We start from the raw sequence: 11,014 nt of genomic DNA, 5'->3' as shown, positions 1-11,014 counted from the left end.
TGTACATGTCCTCACAAATTGTAGAACTGAAAGACACATTAGTGGACCTCTCTCTGCTGCACTTAAAACAAACAAAATAAAAACTCCTTGACTGATCTAAGCCCTGCCTAATTGGTCACAGTCCCTCTCACATTAGTTCTAACTACACTGGTAATTCTTTCAGGTGATTGAAAGAGCCAAGTTGTTTCTTCTGATATAATTTGCCCTGCTGGAAATTTCTTGCCTATAATGCTGTCACTCCCACTCCTATATGGCTGGTCCTTTGTCACCTTGCAGGCGTCACCCTAAGAAAGTAACACTTTTTCAGAGTGGCTTCCCATGATCCATGTGTCAAAATAAAGCTCCCACCACTTACACTATTCTCTCTCAGAGCATTGCTTTTGCTCCCTTAATAATCCTCACTACTGTTTTTAGTACTACGTTGCCAGATCTTCCAATGTATTAAACTTCTTTGTTTTATTCAACTTTGTATCCCTATAGTGTCTGGTGTGTAGAAGCTACTCAAAAAGTACCTTATGATGCATGATGAAATCTAGTTTTAATAATCCTGAATAAATAAATATAGTTATTTGCTTTCAAATAAACAATAGAATTAAATTATGCTAGACTCATAATTAAATATCATTTTGAGTTTCTTTTTACCCATCAAGTTCTAGTGAAATGCTCTTTTAAGTTCTGGCATTTTAATGGTGAAAAGTTTTATGCAAATACCATCATTGTCTCTAAAAAAATTGTATTTGGTTAGATTCCAGTATAGTTGTTAATAAAAATGTAACAGCTGTTTCATAATGTCTGTATTAATCCCATTAATTATGAGTTAATTCACATCTTTTGGAAACATACAAATAAAAGAATTCCCAACAGAACGTTCAGTTGCAGAGTTAGCAAATACCAAAGAAATCAATCAAGACAGCAGTTTACTCAAAGCTTCATTTAGAAGGTATAATCAACCACATTTCTTAATCCCTTTGGAAAAGTAAATGTTCAATTTGTTTTCTGACTACTTGCTTAAGTTTCAAATACCTGTTTAGACACAGCATTATTTGTTCTACCACACATCCATGCTTTCTCTGTGTCTTTGTTTAGCTTGCCATTATCCTTCTCAGCTTACATTCTCAAGATTTTTTGCAAGAAAGTTTGCATTTGATGCAAACTATATATGCACACTGAACAATAAACTGATAAAATAACATTCTTTTTCATTAAAAAATGTGTTCAAAATTCACTTTATTTATATTGAATATGTATACAGTCGTGGATCACTTGTTTATTCTTTTATTAGTAAAAGAATACATTTAAGCAATTTAAAATCTTACATCACACATAACATTTATGTTATGTTTTGCTAGAGATAAAAATAGGAATTGAATAAAGAAATTTATGAGAAACTTAAAAAATAAGGTCTAAAAACAATGAGGAAAATAGTGAAATATAGCATGTACGTAGTAAGAGTACACTGAAAGTTAGTAGTGAGGGACAAAAACAATACAGTACATGTTGGAAGCATAAGATTTCTGAAAAAAAAAGGAGAAAAGAGAAGATTTAGGTAGATGAAAAAATAATACAGATAATACAGAGGATAATAGAAGAAGGAATTCTGTTACAAAATAAATCTGATCAAAAGCAAGAAGTAAAAAATTGGGGAAGAAAAAAAGTAGAGAAATAAGGTAAAAGTATAATAGAGAAAGGAATTCAAAGGAAAAAAAAACACAACTAAAGAAAACCTACAGGGGAACTAAATGTAAAGGGGGACTTAAAAAAATAACAATTATTCACCCAAAGAACAATTATGCATGTATAATAAGTATCATCATTACCTTTGATATGCTATAGGATAAATAGCCAAGTCCCTAGTTACTACTGCAGTACTAGAACCATAAACATAAATTCCTAAGGGAGCCTCACAGGCAATAAATAAGATATGTGGTAGAGAGACTTTGTTTCTAACTCTGGTCAATTGATGACATTGAAGGGATGAAGCCCAGTGTTTCCCGTTTTTTTTTTTTTTTTAATTTTTTTATTTCTATTTTATCCTCCAATAGTAAATATGTGTGTTGACATTTTATGCCACCTACCTCAAATGTATTCAGCCATGCTTTCTTGGAAGAAGGAAAAAACAAAAACATGTATTGGGGGGAACAACAAGTCCTCCAACCCTAGTAAAATTTTTTTTCAGTCTTCTATGCTAAGGATTGCCAAGTAAATAAATTGTCCCCAGGGAAAGTAGATCAAGCATAGTGAGTTGGGACTGTGGCAAAGCTTTTGCTTTCCTCAAAAAAGATGGCCAACGTTGCTATCATCTTCTCTTTATTCCTCTTCTTTACTTAAATAGGATATGCTATTTGGAGCTGTAGTAGCCATCTTGGGTCCATTAGAATTTATATTGCTGGGTAACTGAGTCACTATCAATAATATCTTTTTTTAAAATATATTTTATTGATTTTTCACAGGGAGGAAGGGAGAGGGATAGAGGGTTAGAAACATCAATGAGAGAGAAACATTGATCAGCTGCCTCCTGCAAACTCCCTACTGGGTATGTGCCCACAACCAAGGTACATGCCCTTGACTGGAATTGAACCTGGGACCCTTGAATCCATAGGCCGATGCTCTATCCACTGAGCCAAACCAGTTAGAGCTATCAACAACAATATCTTAATTCTAGACCTTTTTTGAGAGAAAAATGAACCCTAATTAGGGTAAGCTACCATAAGTTAATTATTCCACCAAATTGTTGCCAAATATGTTCTAAACATATCGCTTCTCGGCCTTTTGGCTAAGATCAAGTGCAAATATGTTCTAAACAATGTAGTGAAAATCAAATTGTGGTATTTGATTATAAGTGTTACTCATATTTTAATACCATTTTTGACAAATGAAATAGGTCTGCAGGACAAATACTAACCATAGACAACAAAACTGACTTCTACATATCAATTTATTTTGGCAAATGAGCCAACATTTCATATTAAACAAATATTTGACATTCAATGTAGCTGTTTATAAAGAACTAAATTTAGCCCTGGCCAGTTGGTTGAAACATGGTCCTGAATACTGAAAGGTGGCATGTTTGATTTCTGGGCTGTGGGTCAATTGGAGGCACGCGATTGATGTTTCACTCTCACATCCATGTTTCCCTCTCTCTCTCTCTAAAATCAATGAGAGTTTATCCTTGGGTGAGGATTTTAAAAATAATAATAATAAAATAGAAAGCACTGAATTTAATCTAAAGAATTCTATATGATATATTTATCATTATTGATTATAGGATTTCTTTTGTAACTAAAATTTTTCACATCTGTTTTTCAAGATTTGTCTTTGCCCTTAAATCTTGTTCACAGTGTCTCTTTTTTCTCTGTCTATGTTGGTTTAACAGGTTGGAGTGCTCTATGAGATTAAGATATCATTCTTATTTTAATTATTTTTTATTTACTGGGGTGACATTGGTTAATAAAAGTATATAGGTTACTGGGGTACAATTCTTTAATCAACATCTATAAATTATACTAGAGGCCTGGCACATGAAATTTGTGAATGTGTACGGTCCCTACGCCTGGCCTGCGATCAGGGCTATCTTCCCCGGCTGCCAGGAGCTGGCCTCACTCCTGTCGTGGGTCACCCTCTGTGTGTGGGGTGACCGGTGGGGCAGGGGACTTTGCCTGGTGCTGCCCGCATCCCCTGCCACCCACTCCCATTTCCCTGTTCACCACTGGGCAATGGGAGCCTGCCGGCCGGGGAAAAGGACTGAAAGGTGGTCAGTGCACCTCATAGAGACTGGTCAAGCGGTTGTTCTGGTCGTTCCACCATTACAGTCAATTTACATATTACCTTTTTATTATATAGGATTGTGTGGTCACCACTCAAAGTCAAATTTCCTTTTATTTATGGTAATTACCAGAGGGAAAGGGGGTGGAGGGAGGCAGAGGAAGGTAATGGGGGAAAAATAGTGAGTTCTTAATCAGAATCTAGCTCCAATTCCAGAGACAGTAGAGTGTGCAGCACCAAGAGGATAGCAGGGTTATGTGAGGAAGAGGAAAGGTGCAATCATCCTCAGCAAAACCAGCACCAGCATTGTGCAGGCTACCGAAAAAGAAGACAGGCCTTGTAAGAAATGCCCATTGATAAAATGCTGTAATAAAGTGGAACATTGAGCATGTGCTTATGAAAGTCCAAAACACTTTTTTTTTTAAGAATAGTAATAGGGACCTAAGGAACAAAAAGTGTTGAAGCAGAATTTTTGGACTGGAACCCAGATTCATTGTTCGCCAAAGTCGAAGAATGAATCCACGGGCAGAAGGTGGTATAGTAAAGGTGGAGATTTATTAAAGAACAAGTATAGATTCTATGTGGAGAGGGGGAAAGGGTCCCCCAGAATGGACTCTTAAGTAGGGAGAGGGAAGAGTCCCACAGAACGGACTCCCAAGTAGGGAGGGGGAAAGGGTCCCATTGAGTTCCTTTTCCCTGTGGCTTATAAAGGCTGCAGATCCTTGTGCTTTGATATCTCCTCTGATTGGTCACTATTTCCTTAGACTGGTTACTATAGTAACTCCTGAGCTCAACTCCTTCCCCAACTCCTTCCTTATTTTTTTCTATTCCCTTTGGGCTTTCTTCCTCTCCTTCTGGATGAAGGGCTTCCTTCTCTTTATTTTGTAAATATAGACTTTTTGCTGTTCCCAGCTCCTTATTCTATGGAAATGTACCTGTTGCAGCTTTCCAGCTCCCCCATTCTATGGAAATATACCTTCTGTTGCTCTGCAGCCCTGTGATTCCTCCATGGTCCTCTTAATTTCCAAAATTTCTAAATTTCTAAAATGTCCCAAAAACCTGTCTTTTTCACCCCTAAAAATTCCTGTTTCAGTGTCACTACAATAAAGAAGGATATGGTGAAATAAAAACTTTGGGCACATCAGGAAGAATATGAAGGCATTTGTATGATGAGTCTTGAACAGATGTAAAAATCAATATCTAAACTGGCCTAGGAAATTTCAAGGTACTTATCAGTAAGAAATTTAAAATTGTATCTAATGTATATATTTATCATTTAGGTAGGTTTATAAAGAAATGAACATAGCTATTATTCCTGAACATGAGTGTAGTAATAATTATATATATATATATATATATATATATATATATATATATATATATATATATATATATAAATTCTGTGTTGAAAACTTAGGCCCCACATTTCAAATATATATCGATAAATGAAAGTGACAAAACTTGCCTTATGATTATAAACAAGATTCTGAAACATTATAGAGTAAGGAGAGATAGGCAAATAGCATTTTTGACAAAATACTACCTTCACACAATTTATTTCTTTTGATTGTTTTTAATTATATTAATTATTATGACATACAAATCATAATTATATATATTAACATATACTTATATATATATGTTGGTGGTGATAAGCCTTTTTTTTTTATTACACACCACTCTAAAATGGTCTCTTAAACTGTATGTACCCATTCTGGTATTTTGTCGTTGTTAGTGTTACTTTTCATTTACAGTAAAATTCTTAGATATTATTTGTAAATATCCTGAACAACCTCTCACATTTTGTAGAACTTTTACATTTGTGGATATTTTCCTCAACATAGATACATTTTTTATTTCCTTACTGAATATCACTTGGGTTGTTTTAGTTAAACTCTGATGTCAGATAATGTAGTGAAATGTTACTCCACAAAGCTTACTTTTACATTTTCTCAAGAACAATGACGTATTTATTGGAAAATTTCTTTCCTATGCCTGTTCCAAGGTGATAAGTGTAGAAACTGTCCCCATGCCTTTGCAATTGGCAATGTATTCTCCGCTTGTCCACAAAGCAGCATTACAGCTAAAAGCCAGAATGAGCATTTTTCTGTTTGCTTATGCTTTGTCCAGCTACAAAAACCACCAAATCTAGCTTTCATGCTTCTCAATTTTACTTTCTTTCATGGAATTTATACCTATTCAGAAAATAATCCCCGTGCCTATTGTCTTTAGTTCCACAGAAACTTCCATATACAGAACAATCCAGAATTAAATTAAAAGACTTGAAAGAGCAATCAATTTAGAAATTAGTGTGCTTATTCTTTGCCTATTGTCTCTCATCCCTGAGGCCTCTTTTCTGGAGTTTGCTCTGTGATTCTGAGTTTACTGCTTTGCCTGCTGCCTGCCCCTATGATTCTGACACTTCACTGTGATTAGGACTTAGGGGAAGAGAACAAATTTTCTGTCTGCATCCTCAGTAAGCATCACACCAGCTCTAGAGAACAGCTTCCAGTTTCCTTGCTCACTGCTTGCAACAGCCATGCACGGCTCTCAGAGGACTTACCCCAGCCATCCACATTGCTTTGCTGTTTTGAGTATCAGATCTTGGGTCCATCATCAACAGTGCTGTGGTCTTTCAGAGATCTGAGCACTAGGTATGTATGTTCCTAGCATGATGATCAGTTCTTATGGTCAGTTCCTAAAACGTGGTAGCCCACCCTTTCCATTTTGTTTTCTCAGCCTAGTAGTGGCAACTACTTCTTGCCATTAATAATATCTGAGTTATATCAAGATCTCCCTTTTTTAATCATTTCAATTTGGCTACATGTATAACTAATTCCCTCTTTAAAATCCTTTCTGTTTAAACAGTGTATTTTTTCAGCTTTATTATATTCAGGTATAATTGGCAAAAATGTACAACATGATGATTTGATATACATACAAGTTTTTAAAGAAGTCCCCCATCAAGGTAGGAACACGTCCATCAGTGTTGTTTTCATAGTCTTGCTCGAACTCTGAATTCTAAAGTATACCTCACCCTTTAATGTACTAAGGGATCGAAGATAACTGCTACCTATGCTCAGTGGAGTCAATTACCCTGATGTGAGAAATGTAGTAATCTAGCATGATCTATGCAATATTAAGGTGTCAAAGATCTAGGAAGACTAGACTATGGTAGAGAGGACAAAGCTTGACATCACCCTGAGGCAAGATCATGAAGTGATGTAGCATTGCTGCTGCCAGGCGTGAACGGATGCTTTGCCAGTACTTCCACCTTCCTAATGCCGCGACCCTTTAATACAGTTCCTCATGTTGGGGTGACCCCCAATTTCATTGTTACAAATAGAACAAAATTAAAGCATAGTGATTAATCACAAAAGCAATATGTAATTATATATGTGTTTTCTGATGGTCTTAGGAGACTCCTGTGAAAAGGTCGTTCGACCTCCAAAGGGGGCGCGACCCACAGGTTGAGAACCCCTGGCCTAGAACAAGGATCTGCAAACTAGAGCCACAGACCAAATCCAGCCTGCTGCCTTTTTTTTTTCTTTTTAAGCTTTATTGGAACACTGCCAGACTCATTCATTTATATATTGTGTATGGCTGATTTCATGCTATACTAACAGAGCTGAGTGGCTGTGATAGACACCAAATGGCCTGCAAATCTTAACAGTTACTCTATGGCCCTACACAGAAAAAAGATTGCTGACCTATGATGTTAGTTTCCTAGGGTCACCACAACAGAAGGTTACTGTCTTACAATTCTGGAGGCTAGAAATCTGAAATCAAGTTGTTGGCAGGGTCATGCTTTCTCTGAAAGAATCTGTTTCAGGCCTCTGTTCTAGCTTCTGGTAGGTCTGTTGGTTTGTGGCAGTATAACTCCAATTTTCATATGTTCTTCCTTTGTGTGTTTATCCAAATAACCCCCTATTATAAAAATCCCAGTCATGTTGATGTAGGAGCCAACCCTGCTTCAGTGGGACCTCATCTTAACTAATTACATCTGCAACAACCCTATTTCCAAATGAAGTCACGTTCTGAGGTACTAATCTGGGAGGGACACTATTCAACCCATAACTGTCCTGGTCTAGGAAAATTAGAGGGTACATAAGTGCATGCCATGTTCCACAGGCATATTGACTTACTTCTAAAATTTACCACAGCTGGAAAAGCAACAGCAATTTATGTCACTGCCTGTTTAAGCTTACACTAATCCGCAATTATTGCTCAATATCCATTCACCACAGCACGGGCAAAGGAACAATTTAAATAAAGTACATAGGACTCCCTCGCCCTGCTTCTTTGAAGCCTTTGATGGCAGTGCTAATTCTTGCAGTTCCCACTAGGATGTGACATTGCTTTTGGTTTATTGGACTGTTAGGGAGAAACATTTTCAGGGACTTCCGTGTGTGGTTTTCTTATCATAATAGCTCAACCCGCAAGTATGAGAACCAAATGTGGCTATTCCGTCAGTTTTTAAATATAACCATATAGTTGGAAACTGTGAACATAACCACAAGATACGTATATAGACACACTGAACACACTATGAGATGAACGTGGGTCAAAACCCCCTTTTTTTAATATATTTTTTATTGATTTTTTTACAGAGAGAAAGGGAGAGGGATAGAGAGTCAGAAACATCAATGAGAGAGACACATCAATCAGCTGCCTCCTGCACACGCCCTACTGGGGATGTGCCCACAACCAAGGTACATGCCCTTGACCGGAATCGAACCTGGGACCCTTCAGTCCGCAGGCTGACGCTCAATCCACTGAGCCAAACTGGTTAGGGCAAAACCCCCCTTTTTTTAACTGACTTCCAAAAACCCCGATATGGTTAATGGAACATAATACCGTCTTTGGTTTCTAGGTACTAGTGTCAAACCAGAGTCAATGCCTAGATATCTATGAAATTTTCTCTTCCCATGGTGCACAGTAAATGTAGAAAAGACTGTAAGTCCTTTTGGAGACTGTAAGGCCTGGAGGAAGATATAAATTATAATTAATATTTTAAGAGACTCAGAATCCCCTTCAAATGAATTGAAAATGAAGTGAGAGGCTGTAGCTGTCCATCGTGATGACTCATATAAGGTTTCCATCCACTAAATCCAGAGTTGGTGCAACATGGATCAAGCGATGCTTTAATAGACTGCCAACCTCCTTAAATCTTGGAATCCTGAGATTAAGTAGCACCTGACAAATCTCCATGGCAGTCCACTTTTTTTATCTTCTCTGTTTGTAAAGCCCACTATAGAATACATGCTCCCCTTCTTCTTTAGCATGTAAATGTGTCCTCCAGCATGTGCTATTCTGGGACCCTTCATCCTCACCGTAAAAAGAAAGCTCATCTCGGTGGAGACATTTTGACCATCTTTCCCAGCGTGCACAGGGCTGCTGCCGTCAGGATTTCAATGATGCTGCCCTGTGCAGTCAATCATGCATCATCTGTGCTGCAGGGAAGGAGGTGTCTTTTCAGTCCTCTTTGGCTTTATAATGAGGAAGCAGATGGCACATGATACATCTATTCCCGTGTTCCTATTTCCCTAAAGTTTTTATTTTTATTTTTATTCTCTGTATTATGTTAGAGAATTTCTGTTATTTCAGCCTCAATGACTGTTGGCAGCCAGTAAGCCCAGATTTCAGTAAACAAAGCAAACAAATTATTAGAGCAGATTTAACGTACTAAATCCAAAATCTATGAGAAGGGTAGCCATATTAACAAATTTGGCCCCATTCAGTGACACATTCTGTGCTCTTTTAAAATACATCCTCCCCACTGTTATTCTGTAGGCTGACATAATTATAAATCAGCAAAATCTGAGCTCTTTTTCTAGTAACACCACCTCTCACATTATTATTTTGTCAGCTATTGTAGTGGTAACTACTGCTTGCAATTATTAATCTTAGGGTTATTTTATCCCCCCCCCCACCCCCGCTTTTGCTATTTTGCCTTTCCAACATCATTTGTTTAACCAAGTTATTGTATTGAATTGCTTCTATTTGACATACCCGTTGTTTACGTTTCCTGAAATGACTCAGACTAATTGAGTTACCAATGAATGTATCTAGATGGAAAAAAACTGAAATGAAAGTAATTTGGACACGCTAACATAGCTTTCATTTAGTGATACTGCTTACAATGTTTGCCCCTAGAGTTTTCTAGTTCGAGAAACAAATTAATACAATAACAATAGCTTAACAGTGAAAATGAAAATAGGTATCATCTGGTTTAACTTTCCATCAAATTTAACAAGGCCTATCCAATTCTGATTGAAAAGGTTCATTTTCCATTATTAAAAAGATCACAATATTAGAAGCTTTTAAATTTTCATATTCTACTTATTATTATTTCTATGAAATTTCTAATCATTACTTCTTATCCTATCCCTTGGATTTAAATAGATGAAGCAGACATGAATGGCTAACCTCTCTTTTACATGCTTAAACACAGCTGTTGTCTAAAGCCTTGATCCACTTTCTTTTATAGATCTCAGTATTTTAGATTGCTTTAAGGAAAACATTCATCTTTTAAATTTTAAAAGACATCTGATCCACTTAAATGAATATAAGTTTGTTTTATATAATACTAAAAATTTCTTATCACCACTTCTTCCACTTCTCTACCTCTTGAGGAATATTTATTCAATTACTGTCTCTTATGAGGTGATTGAAATGCTCTGAAATAAGACGGTGTTGTGGTTGCACAATATTGTGAATATACTAACTTTCAGGAACTGAGAGAGAGCCAGCTGAAAAGAGATGAGGTGCCATAGCTGGGGATGGAAAAAATCAAGATGCTTTCCCTCCACTAGGAAATTCTTCAATATAGTTGACAATGTACATTATACAAAATGTCATGAGTAAACTAAAAAATAAAACCAGTCATTCATAATAAGAAAATAATAATCTTTATACAGGGTGGGGTAAGTAAAAGTAGATTTACAATTGTTTGTATGAAAAATAATGCAATGATTAATAAATAATAATGCAAGAATAAATTCTGTGTTTTCTGTACTCACAATTGGAAACCTACTTTAGTCCCACCCTGTAATATGATGTTCTTCCCATTGATATAAAATCCTTCAATGTCTTCCCACTGATCTTGCATAAAATCCAATATCCTCAGGTGGTTAAGAGGGTCCTCGTGTCCTGGTCTCAGCTCTTGCTCCAGTGTCACCACTTTCCGGTGTTCATCTTGTATTCTGTGCTTCAGACATGCTGCTGGACTTCTGCCAGTTCTCATAGTGAA

At 36.6% G+C, this 11,014-nt stretch overlaps 1 pseudogene; it reads left to right on the top strand.

Annotated features, from left to right (window-relative positions):
* Nucleotides 1-2,753: 2,753 nt before the first annotated feature.
* On the top strand, nucleotides 2,754-2,906 carry LOC132228822 (U2 spliceosomal RNA; annotated as a pseudogene).
* Nucleotides 2,907-11,014: the final 8,108 nt, after the last annotated feature.

The sequence above is a fragment of the Myotis daubentonii genome, chromosome 2, assembly GCF_963259705.1.
Source record: "Myotis daubentonii chromosome 2, mMyoDau2.1, whole genome shotgun sequence".
Lineage (NCBI taxonomy): Eukaryota > Metazoa > Chordata > Mammalia > Chiroptera > Vespertilionidae > Myotis > Myotis daubentonii.
This window is presented reverse-complemented; position numbering and strand designations above follow the sequence as displayed.